This window comes from Aythya ferina (genome assembly GCF_964211825.1).
Source record: "Aythya ferina genome assembly, chromosome: 18".
Lineage (NCBI taxonomy): Eukaryota > Metazoa > Chordata > Aves > Anseriformes > Anatidae > Aythya > Aythya ferina.
This window is the reverse complement of record NC_140317.1, coordinates 2,189,302-2,204,862: the sequence shown is the minus strand read 5'-3', so window position 1 is coordinate 2,204,862 and position 15,561 is coordinate 2,189,302.

Here is a 15,561-nt window from a genome sequence, read left to right as displayed (position 1 = left end):
GATGTGCATGGGCACTGGGGCACCTGTCCCCAGACACCCCTTCCTCAAAGCAGCAGCTGCCCCTGAGCAGTGCTCCTGGGCTCCAGGAGGCCAACCCTGGGGTCTGTGAGACCGATGGGGAGACAGGCAGGAAGGCACATCGCTGCTCATGCCATGCAAAAGTCACTTTATTTGGGTTAAATAGATAAAAACAAGGGTCTTTCTCCATGGGAGAGAGCAGGGACCTGGGCAGGTGCCTGGGAAAGAGAAGGGAAGGGAAGGGAAGGGAAGGGAAGGGAAGGGAAGGGAAGGGAAGGGAAGGGAAGGGAAGGGAAGGGAAGGGAAGGGAAGGGAAGGGAAGGGAAGGGAAGGGAAGGGAAGGGAAGGGAAGGGAAGGGAAGGGAAGGGAAGGGAAGGGAAGGGAAGGGAAGGGAAGGGAAGGGAAGGGAAGGGAAGGGAAGGGAAGGAAAGGAAAGGAAAGGAAAGGAAAGGAAAGGAAAGGAAAGGAAAGGAAAGGAAAGGAAAGGAAAGGAAAGGAAAGGAAAGGAAAGGAAAGGAAAGGAAAGGAGCTATGCTCTTCTTGTGTCCCATCTGGGGTGACAGGTGGGGTGCCCCACCTCTGTCCCCACAGCTCTGCCCGCAATCGGAGGCCACTTTCCCAGGGGCTGCTGCAGGGTCCGGCCAGGCAGAGGACGACATCCCAGCTCTGGGGAGGAGCGGGGCTGCGAGCTCGGTCCCTGCAGCAGTAGGTGGTGCTGTCGGCCTGCTGGGATGGGGCTGCTGCATCCTTGTCCAAAAGCAGCTGAAATCTAACCCGGCATCTCGGGAGTGCTGCGCCCAGTACGGGGCTCTGGCAGGGGAACCTGCACCCCAAAAAGCCTTTTCCATCCCCTCTTCCCCTCTCCGCGCTAATTGCTCTATCAAAGCCTGTGCTGCAGCTGGCAGGCACTGCTCCTGCAGGGCTCTGCTGTGCAGGCTGCCCTGTGCTGGGCCAGCATCCCCACCCCAAGTGTGCTGGGACACAGCATCCCTCTCCCAGGTGCTTGCCTCATGGCACATGGAGCTTGTGCGTCCCAAGACGAGGTGACAAAGGTGGCCCCAAGCAAGCCCAGCAGCAGCCGGTGTCCCAGCTGCACATCACCTCCTTCCCTGGGGTGCAACTGAGACCTTCCCTCCAGCGGCGGCACATGCAGCAGCGTGCTCAGCAAGGCTGGGGCACTGATTTCCCTGCCCCTGCACAGGTCTCCTGAGGTGCACAGAGAGTTTTGACCCATTTTTTTCCTGTTTTGGCTGTGGAGATAATACTGCACAAATCACATTTTGGTGTTGAAAAAATGTTAAACTTGAACAGTGAGACAAAGCAAACCAACATTTTAAGCCAAGCTACAGTGGGAAGTCTAAAAGGTCAATTAAAAATTCAGTCCCATAATGTTAAAGGCACATTTTTCCATACGTCCCCATCGAGGCCAGGAGAGCCAGCTCAGTGGTCCTCTGGGAGATGTTTCTGCTCATCACTAACAGCAGAAAGCCAGCAGAAGAAGGGCTCATGGTCAGCTTAGTCATCTGCTTCACCCTGTTTTACCAGCACCCAGAGCTGAGGGTCCCCAGACTGCTGCCCTGGGAGCAGGCAGCCAAGTGAGGGGCAGCAAGGGACAGGTCCTCGAGCTGCACAGGGACGAGAGGGGCTGGTAAGCAGGTGTTTCATTCAGCACTAGTTACCACTGAGGATTTGAAGAGACAATACGTATCATGGCATTTTTCTACTACCATTCCTCCTGTGCTGTGGTTTTATGTGGGCTATGCCCTGAACAATTGTAGAATGGGGGAAAAGAAGATACGAAGGAAGATAACTGGGAACAGTGCTGGCCTGCAGTGCCTCTGGAGACCATGGCCAACAAAAAGGGATGTCCAAGGGGATCTGTGTGGTAATCTGCAAAACAGCAAACCGAGCCTGAGGCCACTTTCTTTCTAATTTCCCTGCTCTCAGGGTCCTGCGGCAGCTCCAGCCCATATCCCCAGCCCCTGCATTGATGAATACCAGCTTTCCTACAGATCCAGGGTGGGAAACGTTGAGGTTGAAGGGATTGGGGTACAAAAGAGGCCATGAAGCACCTTGAGATCTCCAGCTCACTGGAGTCACCATCCTCCGTGGCAGCGTGGGGCAGATGCACAGAGATGCTCAGGATTTCACTCCTGGACTGGCTGCAGGGACTTGATCAGGGTGGAGGAGAAGGGTCCATACTTTGAGTACTTTTGCCCTTGCTCATGGAGGCCAGGGAGGCCTCAGCACCTCTCAGCCCATGCTGGCTGCTCGGGCTCCCACCCAAGTCCCAGCCCAGCATGGGCCGTGCCTCCAGCTTTAGTGCAAGCAGAGCGGTGATGTGAGTGAGCCCCTGCTGATATATGGCAGGATGTCACATTTTCCAGGTTTGGCATCTCAGATTTGTACTAGGGTCCTTCACTAGCTGACAGGGAAATGTTCTTTATGTTTGAATTACTATGGGGGGATAGATAACAACTCCATAATTAGGTTTGCACCTTTGAAATCTTATATTTCTCTTGCAGCTTGAATATTTATGCAATCACTGAGCTTAGTGCGTCCCAGTTCTCCACATTATTTATTTATTTATGTTCAACAAGGCCATAGTTGTTAAATCACAATGTTTTTCAAAAAAAAAAAAAAAAAAAAAAAAAAAAAAAGAAAAAAACATCCCAAGCCCAGAAGTGTTTTTCCTTCTTTCCTCCAAGCTTCAAGCTCTTACCTTGAATCCTTTCTAGGTAGAAGCCCTGGAGAACTGTTACCTTCCTTTTTGTAATGTGTCTTAAAAATGTATAGAATTTGTTTCTCTAAAAGAAAAAAGCTTGTCCAAAATGGGAGCTGGGGACTTCTTGCTGAGCAGTCCCATCTCCTACAGTGACCTCTGTAACAGATTCCAGCAGCACCAGTTACCACCGTGGGTCTGGATCTCAGACATTGGGCTGCAGAGGAGCTGGGGAGTGAAGATCTTTGCCCTGATCCACATCTCCTGGGCAATAGCACAAATACAGCAGAATGATAGACTGGAGAGTCCTGAGACAGTGCTCATGCTTGGTAGGAGAATATGAGGCTTTCTCTTCTCCTCTGATACTACATGACCTGGTTCCCGGGAGAAAAGGCAGGGGGATGTGCTCCAGGGAGCTCTTGAAAGCCAGAGTAGATGATCAGTGCAGGGAGTCTGTGACCAACAATGAAAGGAGGAGGACCATCAGCTGCATGGGCACCAGGACAGATATAGTCAGGGGAGAGGGATGGGCTCGCTTGGTCTGCATCTGGCAGAAGCAGCTCTAACCACGGCTGAATAAGGCTCTGTCTCCATGGCAGAGAGTGGGACACAGCAACAGAGAAACTCCAGCCACAGTGCCATGATGTTTCTGAAGCTTCCCAAACAGGCCTGTCCTTCAGGGATCCTTGGTCCCCCACCTGCCCTGTCCCCTATGGCAGGAGGCTCGCGTAGTCCCACTCACTGGCTTGGACCTCTCCTGCTCTGCTGTGACTGTCTGTGCAGGGCATGCAGCAAGCGGCTGGAGAAATTGAGGGCATTACTGGCTGGGAGGATTTCTGTTTGGAAATACTTCGTACATGGATTAGGGATTAAAATAAATTTATGAGACAATTGCCCACTTCAATTAGACAAGGACATTAAAACATATTTACCCATGGCTTGCTCTTAGCTGCTAAGTGGGCTGCAGAAGGACATGGCTTCTTCAAAGTGTCTCATGTATTTATCTTTTTAATCGCTTTTTTAAGCATACATGGTTTATTGCTTTATTGATTGAACAGAGCTTTGAATAATCAATATGGCTTTAAGAATTCACTGAGAATGACAGAATTGCAATTAAGTAGAGTATGTGGAGAGAGTGTTAACCCATCTCATTAATTAATGAGGTCACTTTTTCAAGTGTTTCATAGGAGCCGTTGGGAAGAAGGTGGCAATTTATTGTAGTCCCTGGAGGTGTTTTTCTCCTTCCTTCTGCACGGTTATCTCAGACTCCCTGCTCTGTGCTGATGACCTTCATGTGTCCTCCTACAGCGTCTTTGTGCAATGCAGGGCAGGACCAGGGCCAAGAGGAATCACAGCCTGTCCCAGGGCCAGGGCCTTCTGCTTCGTGCCTGCTGCATCCCTGGCCCTGGGGAGGGATCTTGGGGATGGAGCCAGCTCCATGTCCTCGCCCTTCTGAGGCTGGGACAGGCAGCAGCTGCTGGGAGTCTGCTGGGTGTACGTGGGCTGTGGCCTCAAATGGGCTCCAACAGTTTGGGTTGTGCGAGTAGCTTGTTTGAAGCAGCCTGCCCCGCTCTGGGTCCCACAGATCTGCCCAGAAAGAAGCTCTGGGGACCATTTCTTACCCGCTGTTGACAACACTCCGCATCCATTCGCAAGCCCTTTGCAGATGGAAACTTGGGGAAAAACACATGTGCCTGCACCTTGAGCCAGCTGAGCATTTAGGAAAAAGAGATTTATGTTTATACTTACAAATAAAACACCTATTATGTCTCTGCTTGCACTTTGCAGTATGTGAATTGTTCAGGTAAGAGGAAAACTGTTGACAGCTCACAGAAAGGTTTCCAGAGTATGAGCACTTCAGATATTCAGTGTTTGCTTGTCTGAATATCCTTATCTGAACATCATCATTCATCTTTCCCTTATATACAGAGCTTTGGTCCCCACCTTCTAATAAGAAGCCAAAAAAGTGCTATTTTAGGCTTTCTCAGTGAATTGTTTGTGATTAAAGAGACCAGTTGGGAATAGCCTTGGAAGTTGAGAAGTCTCCACATGAAATATTGAGCAATTCTTAAGACAGAAAACTTTGCTGAGGTATTTGTGGCACAGAAATGGGACTGGTCTAAGCATGACAATTAAAAGGAGGCACAGAAAGCAGGCTCAGGAGGAGAAAATGGTTTCAGCAGGGCCAGGCTGAGATGGACAAAATCTCTGGGTCAAGTTAGGCACTCGCCTTCATGCTGGGGCTTCATGCTGCAGCAGTCCTTCAGTGATGGTGACTGTAGGAAAGGGCTCGGGAAGTGCCTCTAGATTGTGGTGACATGCAGCTTCAGATTTTAAAAAGGAAATTCGTCTTGGTGGAAAATGGATTTTGAAAAACCTAGTTTGAAAAAAAATTTTTTGTTGTTGTTTTTTTTGTTTTGTTTGTTTTTTTTTCCTTTCCCCCAAACAAACAAATAAATAAATAAATATATAGGTGTGTTTTATGGAAATATCACCCTGGTCAAAACAGCTATTTTTCTTATTAAACTTGATGCCCCATGCTAGCATTGCTGCGCTGAGAGCTTCCTGCAACGTGAGCTCCACCTCTCCAAGCTGAGTGAAACCTGCACTGCATCTCCAGGGATGTCAAAGGCAAAGCCCTCTGTGAACAGGGACTGCAAAATGTAACTCGTACTGGCACTGCATTTGGGGGAACTATGTAAGAAATCTCTTGACGACTTGAATGCAGTGAGGTTTCATTCAACCCTGACCTTGCCATTCCCATGAATGCCCTGGGGTGGTCTGAGTGCATCCGGATGGAGACCCAGGAAGCCTGAAATCCTTCTTGCAATAAGACCTCCAGCAGCAATGTAGTGGGGTAGACCACAGGGCCACCTCACCCAGAGTCAGCAGCAGACAAAAGCAGATGCTTTTGTGGGTATAATACAGCAGCAAGCAGAAAAGCTAGTCCCCAACCTTGCAGGAAACCTCAGCTCATCATGCATGACCTGGATAGGACCATTTTGTGCATAAGGCAGACTTTAGTCTGTACTCAAAGACCTACTTTATGCCAAGTTTTTGTACAGGAAAAAAACATCTCCATGAGTGGTGTGCCCTTCTTAACCTGGCACCTCATTCGGCTTCAGCAAATGCGGGATCCTTGTGAATCCTGTGCGCCTGGAGCTACTGTCCAAGTATCCTGGGTCCCTTCACAAGGCTCCAGGAGCTTTTCTGGAGAAGCCAGACCCACCATGCACTGCACAGTGCTTCTGGACCACTCACTGCCAGCTGCAGAATTACTCAGATCCAGCCCAGGCCCTACCTTGGACATCTCTGCAAGCAGATGGCACCCAGTGGCTCTAGGGACAATCGCTTGTAGGACACAGTTACATCAGAGCAACCACAATTTATTTTCCTCCGATGTCTTCCTCTCCCCAGGCAGTGGGACTGATGTAACCAGGCCAATTTCTACTGCTTGGCAGACTGACATAATTAAAACAAGAGAGCTGCCGCATGTTGACACACTTTTAAAAGGGAAGGGCTGGTGAGAACCTAAGCGACAATGACAAAAATATTTATGTGAATATTTTATTTATTAAAATTCCTCCTGAATGATTCTAAGTCCCTGATATTTATTGATGGCCACCTGAGGATTAACTAAATGCAATGAAGATTTTTGCATATATATTGTGCAGGCACACACTTCTTCCATTTGAGTGTCAAGATGGGTGATAAATAGCATGTATTAAATCCATAGTGGTCGTGAAGAATCAATCCATCTCCTCTGGGAAATTAGCTGTGTCAAGGAAGGCAACGCCGAGGGAAAGGCAAGCAGCAGGCATACCTGGGGATGGACAAGGGCTCCTGTCATATTGATCCGTGGAGGAGCTGCTTTGTGGCCAGGAGAGGGGCTGCCTGGAGCAGAGTGAGAGCTGGTTCTGCTGGGATTAGATGTGGAGCCATGTGATTTCAGCTAAGCTTTGTCATGAAAGCTGAAGCAGAGACATAAATACCTGATCCTTGGTGTGACTGCTGGCTGTGTGCCATCTATTGCAAGGCTGGACAATCCAGTGTGACACATCTCACCCAACCTGAGTGATGGGACTTATTTTCTCATTGAGATGTCAAGTGTAGGAACCTCCACTTGGGCCGTGTGATCCTAGATGGAGCAATACAGTTGTTGAATCTGGATGAACATTTCCTCTGTGTGTACATGACTGAATCTGCTCTGCTGTACTCCAGGCTCCTTTCAGGTCTTTTCTCAGCAAGCTTTGTCTTTCCCTAATAAAGACTATAGCAATTTCATGATCTGTTTTCCAAGTTTCAGATCTGCCATGTAAATAACTGTTTTATCATTTCAGATTTCCATTTCTCCATGATTGTTCCCCATTTTTCTAGCAAGCATCAACGAGAATCATGTGGAAACAAAAAGCAGGTCAGTGGGACAAATTAATTCTCTCTGTCCTCTATGCTAAGACTTTATGACAAATGGCTAATCATCTTTGATTCCTCTGGTACTCCTGGTAATAACATTAGCCACGATCAACTCATTTAGCTCATCTGAGGATTTAATATCTAATTCAACAGCACATAAGAAGAGAGCAGGCAGCAATGTTCAGGGAGCTGTAACCCTTTTTCATGTGCTTGCACTTTTTAAAAACAGCTTACAATGACCTTTTGAAATTAATTTATCAGTTGTGAGAATCTGCTAGACCTCAGTCATAAGGTTTTTGCCTCAGGGTCTCTGCAGATGAGTAACAGCATCTCCTGCTTTCCAGTAAAGGGCAGAGCAAAGAACCTTGCTTGCTGCCCTAGAAAAGTCTGTCTGGGCTCAGCCAGCCTCCTCCCCCTTGTTCATCATGTGTGGAGCAGGATGAGACCAGGTGTCTGCCCATCACTACAAGTTTCCTAACCTCCCAGGGGCTGCAAAACCTTTAATTTCTCCTTGTCTTGGTCTACCACAGAGGAGGTCCCGTGGTGCTGTGCCCATTTCCCACTCAGCCCAGGGAGGCGCACGGTGGGGCCGTGATCTGCAGGCTGCACCAGGCATGCCGTGGCGGAGGATAACGCTAAGCCTATTTGAGCTCCAAATGGCTCCATTGTATCTGGTTTACATAAGAAGCTATAAATATTCATTCCTGCTCTCCCGCTTGCTTGTTTTCCTTGTTTGCATTTTTAATTGTTGTGGCAGCTGTGGCATTTTTAAATTCAGTGGTGAGATCTGTGTGGCTGGAACGTGCTGGGAGGATGTCTGACACGAGTCCCTTCAAGCTGGGAAGCAGCTCCCAGCATGGCCACATCGTGTATGTTGCCCTTGGGCTTCAAGAGCAGAAGGATCTGGCAGAGCAGAAGGAATGGGGTCAGTCAGTGGCTTCCTTTGGTATGTCTGGCCCTGTCTAGCTCTCTCATTACAGCATCTTTTCTCTTATTTGGACAGAAAGAATGGTGTGAAGTGCCTTCCTTGGCTAGTTTCAGAGCCAGGAGCCTTCACGTGCTGGGCTTTAAGAGTGCTTGGCTTTGCCAGGCAGCTCTGGTTGGTAGCAGGAGCACCCTGCCCTGCTGCCAGCAGAGCTCAGTGGTCCATGAGGCAGCTGCAGGGCTCGCCCAGCCCCTGGGGTGGGCATGAGCTGCAGGGCTCAAAGTAGAGCCCCAGCTGGCTTTGGGTCTGGGGCGGGGAGAAGCAAGGTGACGACCTTGATTTTTTAATTATTTCAGTCTGACATAGGCTTGCACAAGACTCCTGCACACCTGAGTACTGCATAAGGGAAAGGCTCGGGTCTGTCCTGGGACCAGCAGATAGATCCTGATCCTGGCTTTGTCCTTGTTTGTGGGGACTCGTAGAAGCTGCTTCCACACTCTGCAAGCACAGGCAGGAGCCTTCTCCGAGGGAAGGGACCACCACAGGGACTGGCATTGAGAGGCCCACGTGGGTGTGTAAAATCACAGCGGTGATAGGGATTTGTTTGAGAATGGTGTTAATAGCGATATCTTTCATAATTAAGACATCAATTAAACACTTGAAAATTAGGCGGAAATATCAAATAGCGCATTAACTGGAAAATTTCCAACCAGTATAATCCTATGGCCCTGTGATGGGTGGGTTAATTATCCCTCATTAAATGGAGCTGAAATCAATGTCAGCATCTCGCTATTATTTCACTTTCTCAAAGGGGAGGAGAGTTTCTTGTCTCAAATTTTCTGCCTGCTGTACCTGAGGTGGGCAGGTCAGGCTCCCAGGCACTGAACCACATGTGCCCAATGCCCCCCTCTTTCCCCACTGCCCAGCACTGCCCAGCCTTTGGAGCTGTGAATTCTGTCCCTGAGGGACAAGAGAAAGAGCTTGAGGTCCCATCATGCTCATGGGAAAGTCAGATCTGGAGAAATGGCATGAGGGGCCAAACTCCCAAATGCCCATGAGTTGCATCACTGAGGTCTGCACCCACATCCCTCCTGTAGCCCCTGGCTTCTTCCCTTTACAGCAGTCCCTGTAGATCATGGTCTTGCTCTGGCATGGTCTGGGTACTGTAGGTCACCAAATCAGTCCCTTTCATTGATGGGACCACCCCAAGTGAGTCCCTGATTGAATATCATACACGAAAACCACAGCACACCTAGGCTGGAGCTGGAGGCTTTCTCTCATGTTCCCAGCCTGACTGTCTCTCTGGCAGTGAAACAGGGAGCCTGTGTTAATCAGCACTCAGCTTTTAGTAATTACATTATTTATTGTAATATGAAAACAGAATAATAATGATAATCACAAAAAGGAATTAGCCTGGCCAGAATGAGGCTGTTAATTTTGCTGTGTCAGGTTGAACAGGATCACTTTCTGGAGCATTTTTCTTGGAATGGTTCTGCCTTGTCTAAACTCACTTATTAAAAGCTGGCTGCGCTGCCCCTGCTAAGCCAATGTCTCAAGGTCAACAGCAAATGTCCCTCTATGGGGAGTGCAGTAACACAGGGCCCGAGGTCAACGGATGAATAAACACACCTTTCTCTTATTATAAATCTCTTTTATCCCATCTGCTCTGAATGCAGCTACCTTCCTTTGGCTCCAATCTGCAATTTATATGGCAGTGTTTTCACTGCTGGAGGAATCGATACACCTGGACAAGACTTGAAATCAGCAGGATCCAGCACTGGCCAGAGGAGAAGGATGGAATTTATTCAGGAGGTGAACTCCCACACTTTGTCTGAAAACTAAAATTGTTTAGAAGAGCTCTGGGGACACACGCCCCAGGGTCATGGAGACCCACATTGGGTTTGCTGGAGCCCAGCTCCCATCCCACTTACCTTTGCCATTTTTCTTGTGGGTCTTCAAAAGAAATTAGCTCTGAGCTCAAATTCTCCCTGATTAGCCCCAGGTTGCAGTGCCTTTCCTTTGAGTCTGTATGAGATACTGAGTTAGTAAGAAAAAAAAAAAAAAAAAGACATCTATGTCTGGAGGTGGGAAACACAAAGCTTTCTATGTCCTTTCAGGCAGAGATACAGTGCCCCGTAGCTGTGGCTTCCACCTGAGGCAGTTTTCAAGCTCTAATGAAATCCTCCTCTCCCTCTGAGCAGAAGACATTAAAAACAAACAAGCAAATCTTAGATAACTTGAAGGTGGCATTTCCGATGTTGTCACCTCTGGTGATTTTAATTGCAAGTTCTGAGATGCTGGGATTTTCTTTCAGTCCTGGTACCATGTGACAGTGATCAGGCTCTGCTTCATTTTTAAGAAGTGGGGTAGAAAATGTAATCTGTGAATGCTCTGAAACCAGAACAATCACCTGGAGTGGTCTAAAATGGAGTTTCTTCCCATACATAATTTTGGAAACTGTAGAATCCTCAGTTTTCTGCAGTATCTAGATGTCCATGCTCTAAGATTAAAGTTTTCAGACAAATACTTCAGGTTTTAATAAGGACTGTAATTTCATTTTATCTTTTAATTGCAGACTTCCAGTATGCAGTTTTATAACTCCAGCTAAAGACTCGGGGTTGGAAAGGATCTTGGCATGGTGTGGTCCAGACCTTTTGTAGAAAGCAAGGGCACATGGGTGTTGGCTTTCATAGCAGGCAGAATTGGGCAGTTAAGCAGGGCTTAACTAACTGATTAAATCTCATCATTATCATGGTATTTGTATTTAAATGTGGACAGGGGCTGTTTCTCTCTACACGTGACAGTGATGACCAAGATGTGTGCGCTGCTGCCCTGCCAGGCCAGGAGAGCTCCTCCTGATGCACCCACAGCTTGGCTGTGCCATCTTGACAGGCATGGGACTCTCTCAGCGCAAACTTCTCACTATCATGAATAGTCCTTGCTCTCCTTTTGCTTGAGACTTTCTGTTGAATGATCCAACAACTAACCTTGATGATGGAGAGCCTCTCACCTACCAAAAGGCATGTGGAAATTACATGCAAAAGGCCTTCCTGATCCACTTTCTTTTTACCCTCCTTCACTATCCAGGTTCATGAAGTCATTGTTTAGTAGAGAGGATCTGTATGAAGAGCTACCAGTCTTCAAATGATGACAATTTATCTTCTAAATTGAAAGAAGCCATGTAAATAAACTGCAGAGGCCTCTTGCCTGTGAGGTTAGCTGTGCAGAGAATGAAATGCAGCCAGCCTTCACTGGGAAATTGTCTTGCCTTGAATCTTGGCTAAAAAGGAGTCAGATTCCAAATGTTGCTGCTTTCCCAGTTAGTCTCCCAGTTAGTCTTTGGGCAGTGTAGCTCCACAGTAATGGGTTAAACGTGTCCCCTGACCGGACTGCAGGAACATTAGGATTAGTGCCGCACCCAGGTAGCGCCATACTCTCACCCCCATGCATGGTGATCTTCTGCTTCATACACGGGGAACCCTCAGCTCTCCCAAGCCTATTCCAAAGGTAGGACAGGGTTTCCAGCAGGACTTTCAGAGGATCCTGAACACAGCACAGCTGGTATCTAATGATCTGGGTAAGCCTGTGAAGTGCAAGCAGGCAGTGAGCCATGGAGCGGAGACTTTAGTTCACTCCATGGTTTGGTTCACACTGTGTGGTTTGCGATGAATGTGATGGGGTTGGGGCAGAACCCAATTCCTCCTAACCTGTCCCTCTCCTGAGCACCAGACTTGGTCTGGGCTGCAGCCAGCGCAGTCACCACGACGGGGAGGTGTCTGTGGCACTGAGGCCTTGCACAGGGCAGGAAGCATGTCTGGGATCCCTCGCTTCTGCCCTCCCTTCCCCACCTCATAGGTGAAGTCTGAAGGGATGTTTATACTCCTGCAAGGGACAGGTTACCGTCTTCCAGGGAGGACCACAGCCCAGTACTGCCCAGCTCCAACCTCTCCTGAGGGCAGAAACCAGCAGAGCAGAGGTCTGGCCATGGGGCAATGGGCTGCAGGTGCAAAGGGGTGGTGGGGCCAAGCCAACCCTCCCTTGCTAGGGGCCAGCAGATGACCCAAGCCCTGGAGAGGAATGGGGTCCAATGTGCTGTTCTTAGCTCTGCTGGATAATTTAGCAAAGATGGTCTGTTTGCCCAGAGCTGGCTGTTAGCCCATGCAACCATGCAAAGCAGAGTTGTTGTCGTGGGGGTGAGCCCTGTAGCAAAAAGCCTTGTGTTTCAGCAGGGGTAGTGAAGCACAGCAAGCTCTGTGCTTTCTGACTGTGCATGCAGAGAGCAGAGCTTCTTCAGTTAAACAAAACCAGTTAAAATTCATTTTATCCTAGCTGCCATTTGGGGGTAGTTAGTGAATCATACTTCAACCCAAATGAATGTTATGTCCCCACATGGTAAACAGGAGCACACATTATCTTTGCAGTGATGAGTCCTAGACAGACCACAACAAAATTGATTTTTCTTGAACCGAGCTTTGCTTGCTGTAAGGGAAGTTATAGTGCATAGATCTTGGGACTGGCAAAGTGGGAGCCGACATTAGGCTCTTCTACTTGCGATCCCTCATTGGTATCACAAAGCCAAGTGTGAAGCAGGTCGGAGGAATCTGGCAGAGTTTCTGACAAGACAGATGGACCTCTGGGAGAGCACAGCAGGGTCACTGGATAAGGATCAACGTTATGGATGTTGCTGGTTCTCTAAGAAAACAATTTTCCCTCAACTCTCCAGATTTGAGGATTCATGAATCAAGTCACGTCAGCCTCCTCAGTCTTTACTTCTATCTAGCTATCCACCCCAGTGCGATGAGAGGCAATTGTCAAAGTCTGGGCAATGGCTTCAGTTCCAACCCCATCAGCAACTTCACAACAATTTCTCCCTACCAGCATTAATCACAGAAACGGTAAAATGCAGCATAATGCAAAGCACTGACCTGGGTTTGGAAATGCATAGTCTGAAAACACAAGTGGTGTGATCTCCCTGCCTTCCTGATAGTCTGGGCTCATCAGAAGGGAATAAAAACCTATTTTACTGTGTAACAATATTTAGCAGCCCAAGTTCAGAGCTGAAGGTGAAGCAAAGAGATTTTGGACTGAAGTCCTTCAAAAATACAGGGATGGCAGTAGAATTATAATTAGCACTTCTTTTTCTGAAATAAAAGCAAAAGTTTTTTTCTAAATTTTAAATATGCAAAGGTGCACTGTTGTCTTTGAAAATCTAACAGATCTGATGCATTTTAGTTGTTGACAATTCCATTGGACATTTGAATGGCCAAGCTACTACATTTCCACAAAAACTCGCACCTAGATTTCAGACATACTTTTGAGAAGCTCTACATCTCCCAGGCAAATTTATTCAGGCTTTTAAGACCCTTTTCTTTGTGTTCCTTGCATTGCAGTGTGTGCGGTTTGTTCTGATAAATCTAGTAGTAACTCTTTGGTGGGGACATGGATATCCTGTGTCCTGTACCAATGTGAAAGGCCAGTGCTGAAATGCAGACATTATCCACTGTCAGCGCTGTGGTTGCTCGTGCCTACTAGACTGATGCTAGCGCAAGGTGGAGGTTGCATGATTATAGGGTAGAAGTAGTCCTGATGTCTGCAGCCCAATTATTTCTAAGATGCATATCTGCTGCCCTAGATTGATCCGTGCTGCTTGCACAGTGAGGCACTGCTATTTGAACACAGTGGGATGGAAGCAGTGGAAAAACTGCTGGGTTATTATTAGATTTATCTCTTAGTCCTGAGCAGCAGGTGGGGAAGGGAAGGGGACAGCTTATTTTAAAGAGATGGAAAATCCCTTGTTCTGGGAGGTAAATCTGAGGAGGGAAAACAAAACAGCATTTCTCCTCTTGGGAGAAGAAAAAGCTTCAGGCCTGCAAAAAGCCCGCAGAGAAGAGAGATTGGCGGTGTCATCCTTTAGGCGAGTGAAGCACTGATGAGATGAGACATCTCATTCTAGCCAGGTTGGGAACTGCTGCTGGTCTGGACCTACATCCCACGGCAAACACCAGGACATGCCAGGCTGTTCGGAAGGTACACTGCCTCCTGCATGAGATGAGCATCAGAGTTCCCTTCCAGCCTAAGCCATTCTGTGATTCTGTGAATCTGTGAAATGTCCTTGTGCTGTGGCCACTTCTGAGAACTGTTTTCTGGTTTTCAGTCACCCACCATGTAGTTAACACAATGTAATTGCCTATAAACCCGGCTCCTCATCGGAAAGGTTTCTTTGCTAATAGAACATAGTGCTTGTGGCTGGGCACCGGGAGAGCAGGGCTGAGCTGTGGAGTCCACTTACGCACTCCTGCGAGCTCAGCAAGACACGCTAAGAAATAACCCTGAGCCTTGGAGTGGCTGGAAGAAAAGGGTGAGAGTTTTAATGAAATGCACGTCACCCATTTCAGATGGAACAGAAAGGCCCCCCAGGGATTAATTGTATGCAAACCACAAAAGAATGGCCATTAATTTTCTCCCAGCTCATAACATACAATTTTCCACTAATATAAAAGCTTTAATAAGACTACCCATAACCTTTATGCGTTCAGTAGCGGTCCTGGAAATTGCAATTATCTTGTGCTCACCACAGAATGTGTAATCCCATCAATAGGAAAAATGTCATCTCGTGAAAAGGTTCCCAGCCGAAAGCCATCATTACTGTATCGTACAATTTGTTTGGCTGTGGTTACTGCACAGCTATGATCACCTTGGGCATGGGTTAGGACTCGGAAAGGGGGCTTTAATGCTCTCCTAATGGAGTCACTGCACAGAGGCTGGCCGTAGCCGTGTGTGTCGCTGCGTTTTGGGCAGGTTGTGGCTCTGGCCCCAGGGCGGTGTTGTCTGAAGGAGAAATTTTGGTAGCCCCGCTGCTGAATTGACTCATTGAAGGCCATTTTTCTCACCTCCTGCCTGGCTTTCCTGGGCAGATGGCAAAGCAGCACGCTGTCCTGTCGCTCCGTCTCACTAGGTGGAGATCTTTAGTTGTCCACTGCGCCGGGCTTTGTTTAGCAGTCTGCAATCAAGATCTGCTGAGAAACTCGGCTGTAGATTTTCAGATGATGCTTCAGATCTTTAATTTTCCCCTGGGATATACAGCTCCCTTTGCCGAGGACATATGGGCTGCCAGGAAATAGGTCTTTTTGTGGTTCCACATTTAGAACAGTCCGTGTCGGATTTTTATCATTTATTGACTGAAGAGAATGGAAACACTTGAAAGGAGATTTGCCTAACAAACTAATGAAAAGGAAACAAGAGCATAAACAATGAGCAAGGGCAGCTCTCTGCTGCCAACTCAGGGGCTTCAGAGCCACCCTTACCTAGCAGGATGAAAACTCAGCACAGCCCCTCTTAAGTTGAGCTGCTCCAAGTTTTACCACGTTATCTTGAATGGAATTTTGCTCCTGAGCATATAGCTTGCTTAAACCAGCCCTCAGCAAATAAAGTGGTACACACACTCTTATTTTTTTAGAGAAAGATGGGGAGCTCACATTGGCA